Source organism: Bison bison, unplaced genomic scaffold (assembly GCF_000754665.1).
Source record: "Bison bison bison isolate TAMUID 2011002044 unplaced genomic scaffold, Bison_UMD1.0 scf7180017864180, whole genome shotgun sequence".
Taxonomy (NCBI): domain Eukaryota; kingdom Metazoa; phylum Chordata; class Mammalia; order Artiodactyla; family Bovidae; genus Bison; species Bison bison.
Genome location: NW_011494752.1, coordinates 5,500,469 through 5,518,685, shown reverse-complemented (window position 1 = coordinate 5,518,685; position 18,217 = coordinate 5,500,469). Strand labels below are relative to the sequence as shown.

At 46.4% G+C, this 18,217-nt stretch overlaps 1 protein-coding gene across 1 annotated transcript in view; it reads left to right on the top strand.

Moving 5' to 3' along the window:
• TTLL6 (tubulin tyrosine ligase-like family, member 6) overlaps positions 1-6,406 on the top strand; it is a 46,822-nt gene extending 40,416 nt beyond the window's left edge. Inside the window, exon 16 of the mRNA XM_010842744.1 lies at positions 5,037-6,406. The gene's annotated coding sequence lies outside the window, so the exon portion shown is untranslated. The remainder of the gene's footprint in view (positions 1-5,036) is intronic.
• The last annotated feature ends 11,811 nt before the right edge of the window (positions 6,407-18,217 follow it).

Here is an 18,217-nt window from a genome sequence, read left to right as displayed (position 1 = left end):
GACTTTATTTTCTTGGGCTCCAAAATCACTGCAGATGGTGACTGCAGCCATGAAATTAAAAGACACTTGCTCCTTGGAAGGAAAGTTATGACCAAACTAGACAGCATTTTAAAAAGCAGAGACATTATTTGCCAACAAAGGTCCATCTAGTCAAAGCTTTTTTTCCAGTAGTCACGTGTGGATGTGAGAGTTGGACTATAAAGAAAGCTGAGCGCAGAAGAATTGATGCTTTTGAACTCTGGTGTTGGAGAAGATTCTTGAGAGTTCTTGGGACTGCAAGGAGATCCAACCAGTCCATCCTAAAGGAAATCAGTCCTGAATATTCATTGGAAGGACTGATGCTGAAGCCGAAATTCCAATACTTTGGCCACCTCATGCGAAGAACTGACTCATTGGAAAAGACCCTGATGCTGGGAAAGATTGAAGGCAGGAAGAGAAGGGGACAACAGAGAATGAGATGGTTGGATGGCATCACCAACTCAATGGACATGGGTTTGGGTGGAAGTTGGTGATGGACAGAGAGGCCTGGCATGCTGCAGTCCATGGGGTCACAAAGAGTCAGACACGACTGAGTAACTGAACTGAACTGAACTGATGGTGGAGGGATTTATACTGCTTGACTGCCTATAGGAGATAAATTTTAATCATCTCATTCACTTCTGCCACCTAAAACAGACTGACCGGACAGTCTGACCTGACCCCCTTGTGGCCTATAGTTCACACTGCAGAAGGGCTGACGAGTGAATATCAGCCCATATGCATCACTTTGGATGCTCATAAAAATGCATATTCCAAGGCCTGCTCCTAGAAGTTCTGAATCAGTAGGTCCTACTGAGGGGTCCAGGAATCTGCATTTTAAGAAGTTCCACTACGTGTTCTGATGGTCCTCTCACCACCCTCAAAGGAAAAAATTGGCCTAGTGTTTCCCAAACTTCCGTGATGATATGAATTGTGTGGGGGCCCTTGTTAAGCCTGTAGTTTCCAAGGCCACACCTCTGGAAATCCTGACACGAGATTTGGGACAGGCCACTGGGAATTTGCCTTTTGAAGACATCTCTCTAGTGTGGAAATGAAGACTATCCTATATGTAGACCCAGGCCTGGGCAGAGGAACCTGTGATGGCCACCCTGACCTGTGGACCTGTTATAGGAACAAAACTCCTCAGTCCTGATGGGGCTCAAACCCACCCCCACTGTCTCTGGTTCATAAGTTTCTAGAATTTTAAGTTATTTATGCTCCTACTTTTAAAGGGAAGGATAGGGGACTTCCCTGGTAATCCCTGGTGGTCCAGTGGTTAAGAATCCACCTTGTGATGCAGGGGACACGGGTTCAACCCCTGATAGGGGGACTACGATCCCGTATGCCTTGGAGCAACTGCACTTGTGTGCCGCAACCAAGATCTGATGCAGCCAAGTAAATAAATATTTTTTAAAGTGAGGTGGATAATATGTGGTTGGAGGGGAGGGGGGTTAGTCGCTGAGTTGTGTCTGACTCACTATGACCCCCATGGACTGTAGCCTGCAAGGCCCCTCTGTCCATGGGATTTCCCAGGCAAGAATACTAGAGTGGGTTGCCATTTACTTCTCCAAGGGATCTTCCTGACCCAGGGATCAAACCTGGGTCTCCTTGCATTGCAGTTAGATTCTTTACCAACTGAACCACTAGGAAGCCTGGGGCATGAAAACATATGCAATATGAGTGTTAAAATAAAGTTATAATGATCAGAAGCCACACTGAGAAAGGGAGAAATAATTATATTGAAAGGGTATGATTAAGTGCTTCCTAAAATGGCAATTGAATTTGGCTCTGGACCTCTTAGCAGAAAAAATAACATCACATCCTGTTTTGGACTTTTTTGTCTCCCTAATCAGAGACTCCCGAGGACACAGACTATGTCTGCACCGTCACACTGGGGTTTCCCTGAAGGCAGGGTCTTCATCCTCCTACCCCAACCCCGGAGAGGGCACTCCCCAAGATTAGGGCTGGTTCTGTGGGTTTCTTCATCCCCTAAGCTCTTGGCTACTTCTACATCTACTTCTGCTTCACTGACTATACTAAAGTCTTTGTGTGGATCACAACAAACTGTGGAAAATTCTTAAAGAGTTAGGAATGCCAGGCCACCTTACCTGCCTCCTCAGAAACCTGTATGCAGGTCAAGAAGCAACAGTTAGAATCGGACATGGAACAGTGGACTGGTTCAAAATTGGGAAAGGAATATGTCAAGGTTGTATATTGTCACTCTGCTTATTAACTTATATGCAGAGTACATGATGCGAAATGCTGGGCTGGATGAAGCACAAGCTGGAATCAAGTTTGCCAGGAGAAATATCAATAGCCTCAGATATGCAGATGACACCACTCTTATGGCAGAAAGTGAAGAGGAACTAAAGAGCCTCTTGATGAAGGTGAAAGAGGAGAGTGAAAAAGCTGGCTTAACATTCAGAAAACTAAGATCATGGCATCCAGTCCCATCACTTCATGGCAAATAGATGGGGAAACAATGGAAACAGTGACAGATGTTATTTTCTTGGGCTCCAAAATGACTGCAGATGGTGATTGCAAACATGAAATTAAAAGATGCTTGCTCCTTAGGAGAAAAGCTATGACCAACCTAGACAGTGCATTAAAAAGCAGAGTCATTACTTTGCCGACAAAGGTCGGTCTAGTCAAAGCTATGGTTTTCCCAGTGGTCATGTATGGATGTGAGAGTTGGACCGTAAAGAAGGCTGAGCGCTGAAGAATTGATGCTTTTGGACTGTGGTGTTCAAGAAGACTTGAAAGTCCCGTGGACTGCAAGGCAATCAAACCAGTTAATCCTAAAGGAAATCAGTCCTGAGTATTCATTGGGAGGATTGATACTGAAGCTCCAATACTTTGGCCACCTGATGTGAAAAACTGACTCATTGGAAAAGACCCTGATGCTGGGAAAGATTGAAGGCAGGAGGAGAAGGGGATGACATAGGATGTGATGGTTGGATGGCATCACCAACTCAATGACCATGAGTTTGAGCAAGCTCTGGGAGATGGTGAGGACAGGAGAGCCTGGCGTGCTGCAGTTCATTGGGTCACAAAGAGTGGGACATGACTGAGTGACTGAACAACAGCAACCTCTTGGCACATCTCTGTACACACTGGCACTCATGTAACTAGTCTGGGAACAAAGATAGCTTCTCTCTCAGTTGAACCTTGGTGAACAGCTATGACGTGGGATGCTGCTTCTTCAGGCCATTCTTTAGCAAAGTCCAGCTTGGATTTGGACTCCATGAGGAGCTCTGGGATTTGTAGGCAGAGAAGGTTTTGATATTTTCTCCTAAATGAGTAAAGATAAATTTACTCATCTAGTAAACAGGTGATTCTTTAGGGGTGATTCTTTTCACTGCCTCTGATTTCTAAGAGCAGTTTGTCATGTGGTCACTTGCCATTATGGACTTTTTCTACCATAGTAGACGATGGCTGAAGGTACTGGCATGTTTTCTAATGAATATTAATGATGGTAAAATTTACTCTTTTTTTTTGGTAATGTACTCTATAGGCACTAGCACTCTCTCTCTCTGTGTATATATATATAATTTAATTTCAATCATAATTGTGAAGTTTAGAAAAGAAAAAACTGAGGCTCAAAGAGCATAAGGTTTAACATTCAGGAGGTTCCACAGCTTTCAGTGGTGAAGGGTTTGAGTCAGATGTTTCTGATTCCCAATCCTCAAGCTCTACAACCACTCTTTCTTTCAAGTGGTATTTTTAATATTAGTCTTCAGTTAGAGCTAAGGGAATGATAAATGGCTCTTTAGTGAAGGTATCTCTGTAGGAAGCAGTGGTGGCCACGGCCAAGCAGGGCATTCCAGGGTATTGTGTGGAGTCACCAGATCTCAGAGCTTATCCTCTGCTTTTAGGTCAAGTAATGGCTTCTCAAAATTCCCAGCTGATCAGACTGCAAGGAACTGACACATACAAGGCAAACTGGGAAAAGTCTAATTATATGCAGCAGAATGCCTGTCAACGAGTTGGTTTACAAATGGAGCAGGATGGGTATGAGAATAGGGCTTCTGCATAATGCTTGAATTAGAGAAGGAAAGCGCAGAGCAGATGTTCAGACTACAGATCATAAACTTTCTCTGTAGGTATAATAACAATACCTTCCACACATCACGTTTACCTACTGTCTCTCATGTAAGCCTCAGGTCAATGCTGTGAGGTTGGCAAGACAGAATTATTCCCTTATCCTCAATTTGCAGAGGAAGAGAATCAAGGTTTGGGAACATTAACTGATTTGCCCAATGTCACACAGTGGTGGGTTTCGGTGTTTCTTCCTCTTTACCAATCCGCCATGAACTTAGATCCCATCCTGACTCATGTGAGGAAGGGAGCCCTGACAAATTCCTCCATTTTTCTGCTTAAATCTCTATAACCTCATCATCCTTCCTTGGGATCCACTTTCGCAGTGAGGCCACTGAGGTCAGGGCTTCAGATCTGCTAACAGTTGAGCTTTAGGGGATAAATAGTCCCTTTTGTAGCACTTAAGGATGATTTAAAGCTTGCTAATGCAGGGTGCTTGGCAACCTCCTCGATAAATGTAGCTACAGTGATGATGGTGGTAACGATACTGTGCTGATGGTGTTGAGCCCAACACAGACTGGACACTTGTTTGGGGTGTATTAAAAGTTTTGCCTACAGTATCTCAATCCTCAAAGCAACTCTTTGTGGTAAGTACCACTGTTATTCTCTTTTTTCAAATGAGGAAACCAAGGTTTAGAGAACTTAACTTGCCCAAGGGCACACAGATACTGGGAGCTAAGTTTGTGCTCTTAACAAGTACCACTTGTTGTCTCTGGACCAGCCAGGTTAGCAGCTCTTAAATGATCCTTGTCAAATGTTTGGGGCTATGATAAGGATTCAGGAATATGAATGTTGTGTAGGTAATGGATGTGAATCACCACAAGATAGGAATGGTGATGATGAAAGTTAATTGACTTAAATATTCTAGAAGCCATTTTAAAGAAAAATCTAAGAAAAAAATCTTTTTTTTTTCTTTCCAGAGTCAGACTGGATTTCTGCCATTTCTTCCTCTTACTCCCAGGAAATGATTTGTCTCTTCCTACAGTGTCTACGATGCCTGCAGAAGCAACTGAAAGTTTTATTTCCTCATCTAGAGAGCCTGGTCTTATGACTACCTCCCTTTAGCACTACGGAAGCTAACAGCCTTGCTTTTTGTCCCACCCCCCAGTTAGCTCACAGTCCTGGAGAACCACGACTTCCGGGAGTTATGGGTGCTGCCCCAGGACACGTCCTAGCTGCCCCACCAGTGGCGTTCTTATGGGTCCCTCACACAGCACTGCCATCCAGGACACTCCCAAGGATAGAGCAACATGAAGGGAGGAGTGTTGCAAGGAAGGACTCCCCATTTCCAGAAGTCCAGAGCCCTCAGGGCACCACCAGGTCAGTGTCAGTGGTCTTCAACTCCAGAGAGAAAAGACAAAGAGCTAGGGCTTGATGGAGAACTCTGAGCCCCGAGTAAGGGAATCAGGACAGCTGTAGCTTCATCAGGTAAAGACCAGACCTCCTCCTACACCAGCAGCTCTGTGCCCAAGTATCTTCCGGCTGCCTTCCCTACCATCCTAACTCAAATTGCCCTTTCTGATGCCACCATCACTATTAGGCTGCCATAGGTCATAGTCTGGCCCAGAGAAAAGGTGTAAGACTTGCTGAAATGGGACTTCCTAGAAGCTCTGTATCTTTCCCTTTTTCTCCCTAGTCACCAACTCCAGCCAGTCAAGGTTCCTGAGTTGATAAAATGGAAGTCTCTTAAGGTGAAGTCAGAATTATTTGTCTTCCTAAGGGACAATTTGGTGCCAGCACTTTTGAACCTAACGACAGGGTCACCTTCATGGTCGTGCAGTCTATGCAGTCACACAGGGCTCCACGCTAGGAAGGCCTTGCATCTGGTTTAATGCTGTTACCATCTTGAAATTCTGAATAATTTGTGAACAAGGAGTCTTGTATTTTCATTTTTGCATTGGGCCCACCAAATTAAGTAGCTGATCCTGCCTAGAGGCTGTAATGGCTCTGGGTTGTCCAAAGGCAAAATATTATTAAGAGTAGGATGCTTTCCTAGCCCCACCTCCTCCTGCTTGTTCAGCCATGGAGCTATGCAGAGCAATTGTCTGCTGAATGCTTATGGGGGACAAAAAATGCTCGTGGCAGTCCTTGCCCCCATGGAGTGCGCGGTGGGGTAAGACGGGTCCCCGGATAACTAGTCAGATTTAAGTTCCACTAAAGAAGAGCATCGGTGGATGAGAAGGAAATGCCCTCACACCCAGTTGCGAAGATTAAGTCTGCTTCATTAGAAGAGGTGATATTTGAGGTGACGGAAAAAGATAAATGGATTTTTTAATTAAAAATTTTAATGTAAAAAATTTCACATTGCAGTGATGATTTATTTGCCTTTGTATGAAATTTTGTATAAAAATTTAGGTTCAAAATGCCTTTCCTTCAAAAAAATTTTTTAATTGAAATACAATTGACAAACAATATTATATCAGTTTCAGGTATACAGCATAGTGGTTCAACATTTACACACATTGTGAATTGATCACCACCATAAATGTAGTAACCATCTGTTACCAAACAAAGTATTACCATATTACGGACTACATACCCTATGCTGTACATTACATCCCTGTGATTTATTTATCTTATAACTGGAAGTTTGTTTCTCTTAAATCCCCTTCACCTATTTAGCCAACCTGCCTTCCCTCTGGTGGTTACCAGTTTGTTCTTTGTATCTCTGAGTCTGTTTCTGTTTTGTTTGTTCATTTGTTTTGTTTTTTAGTCCACATATAAGTCAAATAATATGGCATTTGTCTTTCCGTGTCTAACTTATTTCACTTAGCATAACACTCTCTAGAACTATCCATGTTGTCGCAAATGGCAAGATTTCATTCTTTTTATGGCTAAGGAATATTCCATTGTGTATGTACACTACATCTTCTTCATCTATTTATCTATCAAAGGACACTTATGTTACTTCCATAACTGGGCTATTGTAAATGATGTTGGAATGAACATAGGGGTGAATATATCTTTTCTAGTTAGTGTTTTGATTTTCTTTGGATAAATACCCAAAAGTAGAATATCTGGATCATATGGTTAGTTCTATTTTTAATTTTTTGAGGAACCTCTATACTGTTTTCCATAGTAGCTGCACCAATCTGCATTCCCACCAACAGTACATGAGGATTCCCTTTTCTCCACATCCTCACCAACACTTGTTGCCTGTTACACCCTGATAATCAGTTATGTTGAGCATCTTTTCACATGTTGAGCATCTTTTCACGTGTTGACCAGCTATATGTCTTTTTTTGGAAAAATGTTCAGGCCTTCTGCTCATTTTTAATTGGATTGTTTGGCTTTAAAAAAAATTGCTATTGAGTTTTGTGAGTTCTTTATATATTTTAGATGGTAACCCTTTACTGAGTATGTCATTTACAAATATCTTCTCCATATAAACAGGGTTGTAAAAAGTGAGTATGAGGTGTGGGACTGAGTAATAAAGTTCTGGAAGAAAATATAAACAACCCGGGACAAAAGAAGTAAAGTCTAGTCCAATTTGGCTGGATCCGAAAGGATAACTGGGAGATGACAATGGAAAGATAGTTTAAAAGAGGGCCTTGGAGACCCAGGTGTTCTTTGTTTCATTATCGTAAACTTCATGATGATGGTGAACTTGTTTGTGGCTGTCTCTCCACTGGACTGTACCATATGTCTACTTCTTTGTATCCCCTGCTTTCAGCCTGGTGCTTAGGACCAAACTGTGATTCAGTAAATACTTGCCAAATGAATTGATGTAGTGGAGAGTCTAAAATGTTTTCCTGGGAAATGTTAACCTAATTTAATAGGCAGTAGGAAACCACTGGAGAAGGAAATGGCAACCCACTCCAGTGTTCTTGCCCTGGAGAATCCCATGGACGGAGAAGCCTGGTAGGCTGCAGTCCATGGGGTCGCACAGAGTTGGACACTACTGAAGCAACTTAGCAGCAGCAGCAGCAGGAAACCACTAAAGGTTTTTGAATGGGATAGGTTTTATTTAGTGTTAGAAAGGTGAATCTCGTAGTAGATGGTAGAATGGATGACTAGTAAGGGGGAGAGAACAAAGCTGGGAGAGAGGTTAGGAGGCTCATACAATGATCCAAGCCCTTGCAGCCCCTATCAGGATGGCTGACTGTGGGAAAGAAAGGGAGACAGGGGAGACAAACATTGTAGAGCTGGGACAGAGCAGCTGAATGAATGGAGGGGGAAAAGGAAAGGAAACAAGAAAGATGGCCTCAAAAGAACTGAGTCCCGTCAAAGAAAATAGGAACTTTGGAGCTTTGGGGGATGGAGATCAGAGTATTTGTTTCATAAAGCAGATGGATGAGTTCCTGTCTCCAGATGGATTTAAAAAAGCAGCACTGAAGGACACGTTTCCAAATACAAAAATGATTTTCTGAAGACAAAGCTGTTAAATGCAGCCATGTTGGATCAGGAAGGTTCTCTAGACTCAAAACTATCTGAGCAGCTTAAAAAACTATCCGGTGCCTCCACTCCCTCAGACAAAATTAGTCAATCTGTCTGGTGTAGGGCGGTATTGACCTTGGATTTAGAAATCTCCCTCAGAGGGTCCTGGTACATAGTGAAGTTCGGGAGCCACTCATCTGACTCATCCCACTGGACAGCTGTGGCCACCTCAAACAGGCAAAATCAGTCCAGTTTTCCCTTCACCCTGGCAGTGGGTGTGAGGTGAGCAGACTGGCAGCTGTTCCAAGCATCCTCCCCCACCCATGCTGGATGATTACATGAGCCAAATGTAATCATTCACAAGCCTTGTCTTTACAGCTGGCATGTCACTTAGCTTAATTACAGCACACAGTGGCATTTCAACTCAAGGAATCTAAAAAAGCAATAAAATGGGTTTTGCAAATTGTTAGAAAGGCAATGAAGACCTTGAAACTGCAATTTACTAAGCATTGCTTTCAATTATTTTCCATTCTCCAGGCATGACTCTAAGTTATTAACCAGCAGCCTAGGAAAGCCAATTGGCAATGTGTCCTGTGGAGGATATTGCACGTCTCCTGAGAGCACACTATGTGCTCGGGAGGTGGTGAGAGGCTCCTGGAGCTGCCCTGAGGTGGGAAAGGATCGTTATGAGCATGTGTTTTTCCCACCATGCACCTGCTGATGATGCTTCTGCCATGACTTTCCTGAACCACAGGCCATGATTGGTCTGGGGTGGCCTCAGGAAGCCCCCCTTCCTTTTTATTCCTGAACATCTACTGTCCCGAAAAAGTGTGAGGAAAAAAAGCAAAACCTAGGACTTAATTTTTTTTAATTTAGATTTTGTGCTTGGTGTCTTCAGCTCCCTGTCTGATTTCTTTTGCTATTTCCTGGTTCCTTTTAATTCTTGAGTACATACTCTTTGGGCAGCCATTTTAAAGGGAAGGACTGTGGTATCTCTCTACCACCCTGCTTTCCTGAGCCTAGGAGTCTTAGGAATGATAATAAAAAGAGACTCCACCCATCTGAGAAGGGGGTGGAAGCAGCAGGGAGTCACAGCATCCCCTTGCTGTGAGCAACACTGATCAGCATGACAATCAGGAGCAGAGTGCCAGCTGCCTCTGCAGTCATGCCAGGCAGGAGAGCAAACACCCAAATCCTGTTGGCAAACCCAGCAGGGCCATCACAACGTGGCCAAAGTAAACAGGGGCTGGGGCAGCCTGCTGAGATGGACTCTCACTTGCCCTTGGATCTGGTAGAGGGTGAGACCGAGCCAGCTGAGCCCAGGGGTCAGGGCATTGAATAGCCAGAGGGACACTCATACCCATCCCTGGGTTGGGGCAAAACCTGGACCCTTGCTATCCTTGCCATGATACCCTTTGAGTTAGGCACAGGCCAGGGAACATAAGATGATGATCAAGCATGTTCCCATGTATTACTTTATTTATTCTTCACAGCAGGCTTATAGATCAGTATTATCCCCATCTTGCAGATGAGAAAACTGAGGCAAGGAGACATTAAAGACACAGAGCCAGGACTTTGTCTCAGGGCCTCTGACTCAGCGTCTGCTGCACTTCTTATCCCCTCTGCCTTTCCACTCTCCACTCCAAGCTCTCCCCTGTCAGTTCCCACAGTCCTTCCACTGGCAGAGCTCTCACACTCTAAAGCGGACTTGAGTTCTTTCTGTTTCTGAGAAAATGAGGGGCCACTCAAAGGAGCATGCGTGTGTGCTAAGTCACTTCAGTTGTGTCTGACTCTTTGAGACCCTATGGACTACAGTCTGCCAGGCTTCTCTGTCCATGGGATTCTCTAGGCAAGAATATTGGAGTGGGTTGCCATGCCTTCTTCAGGGGATCTTCCCAACCAACCCAGGTATTGAACCCACGTCTCTTATGTCTTCAGCATTGGTAGATGGGTTATTTACCACTAGTGCCATCTGGGAAGCTCAAAGGAGGGGGAGGGGTTATTAAGAAACAGCTAGTAGACCCCTGATTCTGTGTGCCACACCCACCAACACAAACAGAGGCCCAGTGAGAAGAATTTGTTTACAAATATTTTCAGTTATTTGGATATTTCACCAGTGCTTTTTACCCTCACCCCTTATTTAAACAGGAAAGATCTGAATCAAGAGCTCTGCTTTTCATGTTATAATTTCGTTGTGTTTGGACACTGTCTGAATAGACCCTCTTCTGACCTGCAGCCTCTTAGTCAGGTCTTGCCGCCTGGTTGGGAAATATATGTTTCACTGGCAGCCACACAGAAGCTATATTCATATCTAATGGAGGGACTGGGCTCCTATTGATAAAAGAAAAGCCAATTCTTGGGTTGGCTGTTCCCTTCTGGGTCCCCATTTCTCAGCAGATTTCCTGGTTATTTGAAATTTTCTGATTATTTTTCCAACATGACAGTTTGAGGAGAAGGAGGGACAGAATCAGTACTTTTCCTCTAACATTTTCATTTGCTCTGCTTCTAGGAACCTTGCAGGGAAAAGCCACTGTCAGAAGGAGCCTGGGAAAGAGGAGGTGAAGGGCGCACTTGGAGCAAGTCCTCCAGTCCCTGTCTCTGGAGAGAGGATTTAGAAGGCAGGGTGGGCTGCGGGTCCTCGGGAGAGAGCGAGGCCTGTGCAGAGCTGGTTTGGAACTTCTGTTGGAGAAGATGCCGCCCGGCAAAAGCGCATGGGGGAAATTTGCCTGTTGTTGGAGATTAGGACACGAGCAGTAAAAACCTCGCTCCCCACCACCCAGGCCCGAAGTGCGGTTCCTAAGCGACCCAGGGAGTAGGCTGATTCGGGGCGCTGAGTCCAGGAGAGAAAAGTCCCTGGTGGACCGTTTCTCGCTGCCTGCTTCCCAGACACCGCGCCTCACACGCGCTGTCCCGCCCAGCGCATCCCGGCTCCGGCGCCAGAACCACGACCGGCGCCGCGGGCGCGGGCGAAAGGGCTCCCCGTAGACAGAGGCCAGGCTTTCGCCCTAGCGGGGTCGCGGGACGATGGGTCCGGGGTGGAAGTAGAACAGAGGTTGGCCGGGCCGCGCCTGAGATTCCGCTAAGAATGCTCAGGCCAGGGCCAGAACGCCGGTTACCAAGCGCTTCCCCCTCGCTCCACTCTCGGCTTCGCTCCACAAAGCCTCTGAGGTAACATTAGGGCGTGAAATTGGCTTCCTCCGATATGGACTAGAGACTCCGTAGGCATCGCTGCTGTTTATTCAGCAGTCATCATGTTCCAGATACTGGGGCAAAGCGCATAACAAGCTTTATTATCCCCCAAACCACCTGATGAGGGGGCTACTATATCCATTAACAGACGAAGACTGAGCCTGAGAAGTGGAATAAACCAATAGGTGTCGGTTCAAGACTGAACAGTCCATGTCTCCAAGCCCAGGGGAGACCTGGGACGCCTGGACCTCGGTTGCTTGAACTTACACTTCATGCTTGGAGTCAGTTTCTAGTGTTTAGATCAGTGTAAGGCTAGTCAGGGAGCAGAGCTGTGCGTTTCAGCGTGGTCACCTCCGTTTCTTGGCTGCTTCTGTAAGGACTCCCATGAAGACAGGGTGGGAATGGCAGCAACTCCAGTCTTACAGAACTGAACTCAGTGACGACCGTCCAAGTCGTAGACAGTTTAGAGCAGTCTCAAGGAAGGTCTTCTGATGTCCAAGAAGAGTTTTCAGCCTGGCTGTTCTCTTGAATTATTTTCATCGTTGGAGTAAAACACCGGCTGTTAGGGGTGTCTCTGCATTTGGTAGCTTTGATTTAAATGCATCTGCCTCTTCCCAGAGCTATTGATTCTCTTGGTGTGGTGGTGGGCTACAGCCTGGACACCTGAAGAAAGGGAACGGAGCGCTCTCCCTTTCCTTCCCTCCCTCCTATCCTTCCTTCCTCCCTTCTGCCTACGTTTTCCCTTCCTTCCTTCTTCTCTGGGGTCTGTGGAGAAGAGTGGAATTTGGTGTTACTTTGTCTTTCATTCACTTCTCAGTCACTCTAGACACTTGGCTGTAACTGGGTGGAGGCAAGTGCCTGAGGGTTTTTCTGGGACTTGTGTCCCTGGGGCCTTAAGAAGGTCTGAGAGGAAGCTGAGGCTGGTGGGACATTTTTGCTGACACGAAGTCCTGGGCTATGTACTGTGTTGATATGATTCTAGCATCAGTGTTGTGACTGTTAGTATTATCCCCCTTTTACAGGCAAGGAGGCTATGCTCAGGGAGATGAAGCTGGTGAAGCTGGTGAAGCTGGTGAGGAGAGGGATCCAGGTCTATGCTGGGTCTGTTTGACCTCACAGCTTCTTTGTACTCCAACCAGGGCCCAAAAATGACTTTCAATTGAGAGTCAAAACAGGCTCCCTTTATATCATCTTCAACATTAAAAATGATAGCCATAGTAAGTATGTTCTTAAGATTTAGTAACCAAGTCCGTCCCCAAGAAATGAGAATTTCCTCTTGTCCTGCCTGTGCCCTCAACCCTTCATAGATGCCCGGTGTCCCTCCAGAGGGATATCCTTTAGCTGATTCTGAGGGAATGGGAATCCAACTGAGACCTGACAGTCCTTTCCCCCATCCTCCAACACTGGGGTCATTTTCCAAGTCTCATTTCTGAGGCTCCAGAAAACTGATTTTTTTATCTAGCTAGAGAGAAACATCGACAGTGGGATGCTCCTTCTTCGTCCTGCAGGCTGCCCTCAAAGATTCCTGGCAGGAAAAAGAGAGAGAGGATTTCAGAACCTCCTCTCCTCTCAGCCTCTCTCCTTTCCTCCCTCCCTCTCCCAGCCACCCCCTCGCTTTCTTGTCCCACCAGTTTTCAAAGTGCAGAGGATGTTTACCCTCCGGAGCAGGGCCGGGATGGCGCAGAGGTCAGAAGCCTGATTCACCACTGGGAGGCACCCGAACCCGGCCCCTGCCCAACGGCCTCGAATGCAGAGGCGATCCAGCCTCGGAAACCCCACGCTGCCTTGCCAGTAATCGCCTCTGGGACTCCCCAGCCTCCCAGGCATCCCTCCTGAGCCCGCCTGCCAGGCCCAGAAGTGCACTCAACCATGGGAAAACTCTGAGGGGGCCCTGGGCACTCTCCATCCCCAGGCGCCGTCAGAATTGAGGGATGTGGAAAAGGGTTTTCATATCCCATCCCGCCTGACCTCCAGTTCACTTTAAGACCGTCCTGGCTTGTCTTTGTCTAAAGCCTAGAGATTTCTGCTCACCCTTTCCCTGCTCCCACCCCCGCACCAGGCCAAGAGGCTGTTTGCCCTTGGGGAGGAGGAGCAAGGAGGTAGAGGAAAGCTGAGAACTTGCACCTTCCCAGAGGCCACAGGTTGAGAACTGAAAGGGTTTGGATCTTAGGTGCAGAGAGGAGGGGGTAGCAGCCTCCCGGCTCTTCTAGTCCATGACCTCTGAGGAGCGGTTCCCCCTTCAGAACCTGGGGTGGAGTGGGGTGTTAATATTTCACCAGCTACCCCCTTCCTTGCTCCCAGAAGCTCCTAAGTGGACCGTCCCCAGTCCAGGTGCCACGTGGTCCCATGTTGAGTCAGCCTCCTCACCGTGCAGCCCCGACCCAGGCCCTGTTTGCCGGAGCTTGATGCCTCGGCCCCCGCCTGACCCCGACACACCGATAAGCCCCCAGACGGCCAAACATCGTTAACTTCTTTGCATTTCTAGACTTCTCTGCCTGTCCTTTCCATGACCCCAGCTGAGGGGTCGAGCGGTGTGAGTCTTCACTTCTCCCAGGGGCTGGACTCCAGTGGGACGAGCAACCTTGCCTCATCCCCATCCCCTCCCCCATTCTCATGCTTCAGGATGGGGAGTCAACTTTCTGTGAAAGCTGGTTGGTCTAAAATAGTGTTCTCTCACGCTCTGTCCTGCCACAACTCACCTTGCCTGTGTAGTTTGTCTCAGAAGAGCTCCAGGAAACAGTAAAAATTAAGAGACTGAAAGGAGAAATTGACACAGAGAATGTCAACCACAATTTCAGAAACTGAAGCTTAAAATCCCTCTCAGCCCAAACCTAAATATGTGGGGTGGGGCGTGAAAAGGACTGGATTGTCCACTGGGTCTAGTAACCACCATATTATGTTCTTGCTTTCTTAGTTCCCTTTGCTTTTTGAAGTGATGCTCACACACACACACACTAAAAGGGGATCACACTAAATAGGAGACTGTCTACATCAGAAACAATCAGTTGCTGGGAAACAGGATGCTGGTGGTTTTCCCCAAAGCCCAGGGGGATCATAGCCCCAGGTTCACAGACCATCTGTCCAGGGTGGAGGGAACCACTGTTAGAAAGCTGGTTCTTCTCATCCCAGTCACTTGCTTCAAGCACCCCGCTGCGACCAGGGACACTGGTTCTGCCCTCAAATCCTTGTCTCTCCATTCCTCCTAAGAAAGAGAAGTCTTCTGGAAAAAAACACCCCAGGAAAACAGGCTCTGGCCAAAGAGGGAGCTGGGGGTGTGGAGAAGGCATCCACAGGGGAGGACAGAGGGTCTCTGGAGTGGGGATGGAGAGCTCCTCTTCCTGGAGGAACTCCCTCCCTTTCCGGACAGGAGCTGAGCTCTTCAACCCAAATATGTGGTCTACACTCAAGCAATTGTTTGGATAAATCGGAAAATTTTCTCACCTGAAATAATGCAAATAATGCAAAATAATGCAAATAATGCAAAAACAAGAAGTTAAAAGTCCTTTGACCAGAAATCAAATAAGAAAGCCTCCCCCAAAAGAAAGAAAGCCCCTCAGAACTCTCCTGGGAAAGAGGTCTTTTGACTAAGAAATAGATGTTATAATCTAATTTTAAAAAGCCTTTAAAATTCGATTTACCAAATCCATACCTCAATTTCAATAATTCTGAGGGGATAAAACTTTATACCAAATCGTGGGGAAAGTATATCTTGTTTTCAAATCTGAAACGCTACCCCGAGGCATTTGACTGGCTTGAAATTCCCCCCCAGTTCCTAGTCAGTTTCGGGCACACAGCAAGTGCTCAGTAAGTGTTGGCAGGCACATCCTCGCCTCCTTGTGTATATCCGGCTCCTGACGCTGGAACTCTGCAGGGCCCGAATTCTCTCTCGATCTTTTCTCTAACGATCGGCCTAATGTTTTGGGGGCCCAATTTCTTTTTATAGCGCCCGGGTAGGATCAAGGCGCAAACCATTCTGCCTTCCAAAGAATTTCTGGAAGTGGTGGGAATGAGCGGAATGAGGATTACTTCCCAGAAAAGCGCTGCAAAGGCTGCTTTTGAGCCCCCGGAATATCCAGTGCTTTAGAAAGAGGCTGTGTTTGCGACCTGAGACAGGGGAACCCTCCTGGAGTTTTGCGAGGCAGGATGCGGGGCAGTTGGCTCATTTCGAGGATCCCGCCGCTGAAGGGGGCCTCTGAAGAGAGTGGTACGCGCGGCCTGTGCGGCTCCTTCGTTCGCGGCCTGTGCGGCTCCCCCGTTCCCTAATACCTCCTACTCCTCGCTGGCCTCCCTCGTCCCCCAGCTTCAGCCCCGCCGCCTCTCCCCAGCCCACGTCAGTCCCGCCGTTCCAGGTGTCCTCTGGGAATAAATAAATGCGTGGAGATCACTAGGTCCCGAGAGGGAGCGCCTTTCTCTCAGTATCCCAAGAACCGAGGCCAAGTCGACAGACTGTCCTCCCCCGTCCAGAACCCCGAAGGGCCGAATCTCCTAAGGCCCATCTGCCAGGTGTTTGTTTGGAGCAGCCGTATCTTAGACTCTACCTCAATTTTCTAGGGTTTTGTGAGTTCTTAAGTGAGAGTCTGCTGACCTGCGGAGGGGCTTGCCTGGGGTCGGGGCTCTGGGGGAGGGAAACAATGAGTCGGGACTGAGGTTCGAGCTCTGCGGCGGCAGCGCTGTAGCGGTTTCCATCAGAGTCCGACATGGGACTTTTCTGTCTTCTAATCTTAAGGAGAGTCGAAGAAGAGAGGAAATGATTAAGAAAAGCCAACTCTATCCAATAAAAATGAAACTCTGCAAGAGAAAATCGAAGTGGGTAATAGTCTGAAATCTACACTCCATTCCTTCCAGAAAAGAAAAAAAATTGTCGGGAAAACTCTAATACATATAAACTTCAAATCCTCAGTCACAAGTATAATTCTATTGACCAAAAAAAAAAAAAAAATGACCTCACATTTTAATAAAATATAAAAAACAAATTAGAAATTAGATTAACAAAAAACAATAGAAAAATAGGAGGACAAGAAAAGACAGTTTTCTGAGAAAGGACATACAAATTGCTTTAACACTGTGAGACTAGGTTCAGCTTCCATGAATATCAAAAATGCACAAAACCTTTGATACAACCCATTTCTAAGAACATGTGACACACATATACTTGCATAAATACACAGAGTAGTGTATTTTGGTATAATAGGAAAAAAGGAAGAGAAAATTGGAAACATTTTATCAATAGTCACCTGGTTGAATAAATTGTGGCACATTCATACAATAAAATGAAACCATTAAAAAGACATTAGTAAAGACACAAAAGCATCATTAACATTTTTTTAAAAAACAAAAGACAATATGCAAAGCTATATATTTGATGTGCTGCCACTTTTGTTAGAGGTACTTGTAAGGATACCAAGGACTCTGGAAACAGTGCCTCTGGTCAGAAGTGATCAAAGAACTACTTTTCTGGTATTTATTATTATTATAAATCTGGTATTTGTTATTTTAATAGTGTACATTATAAATTTTATACAGGATAAATTTTATTATTAAATTGAAAACAGAAAAATTAAAAATGAATTACATGTATGCTTATAAGATCTAATTAATGCAATCTTTGTAACAACGAAAATGCAGACTTCTCTCAGACACTTAGGACTCGTAAAAACCAGACCGTTAACTTACTCGTTTTAAAAAATACAAGCAAAGGTTTTTTGGTTTTGTTTTCTGTAACAAGTTTGCAGAGAACGATACTAAAGCAGGCACCTAGCTTGTAGTCTGAGTAAAAAGATTTATTTGGGGATGGGGGGAGTAGGAACTAACTTTTAGCCCTAAGACCAGGTCTATACCTCCGAGATCTCCGACAGAAGAGTGAAAAAGACACATTATTTGCACCATTCAGAGCAAAAATCAAACCAAACTCTAGCAGTTCAATTTGAAGTTGAAACATGTACTGTTGAGGGACTTTCCGCCTCCTCCGGGTCTGCTTGGCTCTGTTTTAGATCTTCGGACCTTATCGCCTGAGACCCGCCGGGCCGCTCTAGGAGATGTTGTTTCGGCGGCCATTTGGCTGGGAGTCGGCGGGCGAGGCAAGCTGGGGCTGCCCGGGTGAATCTGGGGATGAAGACCGGGCAGAGCCAGGGGCACCCTCCTCTGATGCGAGTAAATGCCCCGGGAGGGAAATGCCCTGCTCTGCTCCGCTCGCGGCCTCCCCCACCGGCCCAGGCAGACGTGAGTGCCCGAACCCAGGAGCGCCTGGTTTCCCAACCATCTTTGACCGCCCGCTTCGGGCAATCTCCCTATATTGGACTGGCTCCCGCGCCTCGTTCAAAAGCAGGCTGGCCCTTCGGGCAGGTTATCCGAAGATAAGCCAACGGGCCTGAGGTTCTCCCGATCCTTACACTGATCTGAGGGCCGGGAGTGGGTTGGGGGACGTGGGGCGAGAGCCCGGCGGCTTCTGGGGCGCCTGTGGGTCCGTGTCCCTGAAGCGACCAGCGACTGACTCTAATCCGTGCAGGAGAAACATGCGTCTGGGTCCCAAATCCCA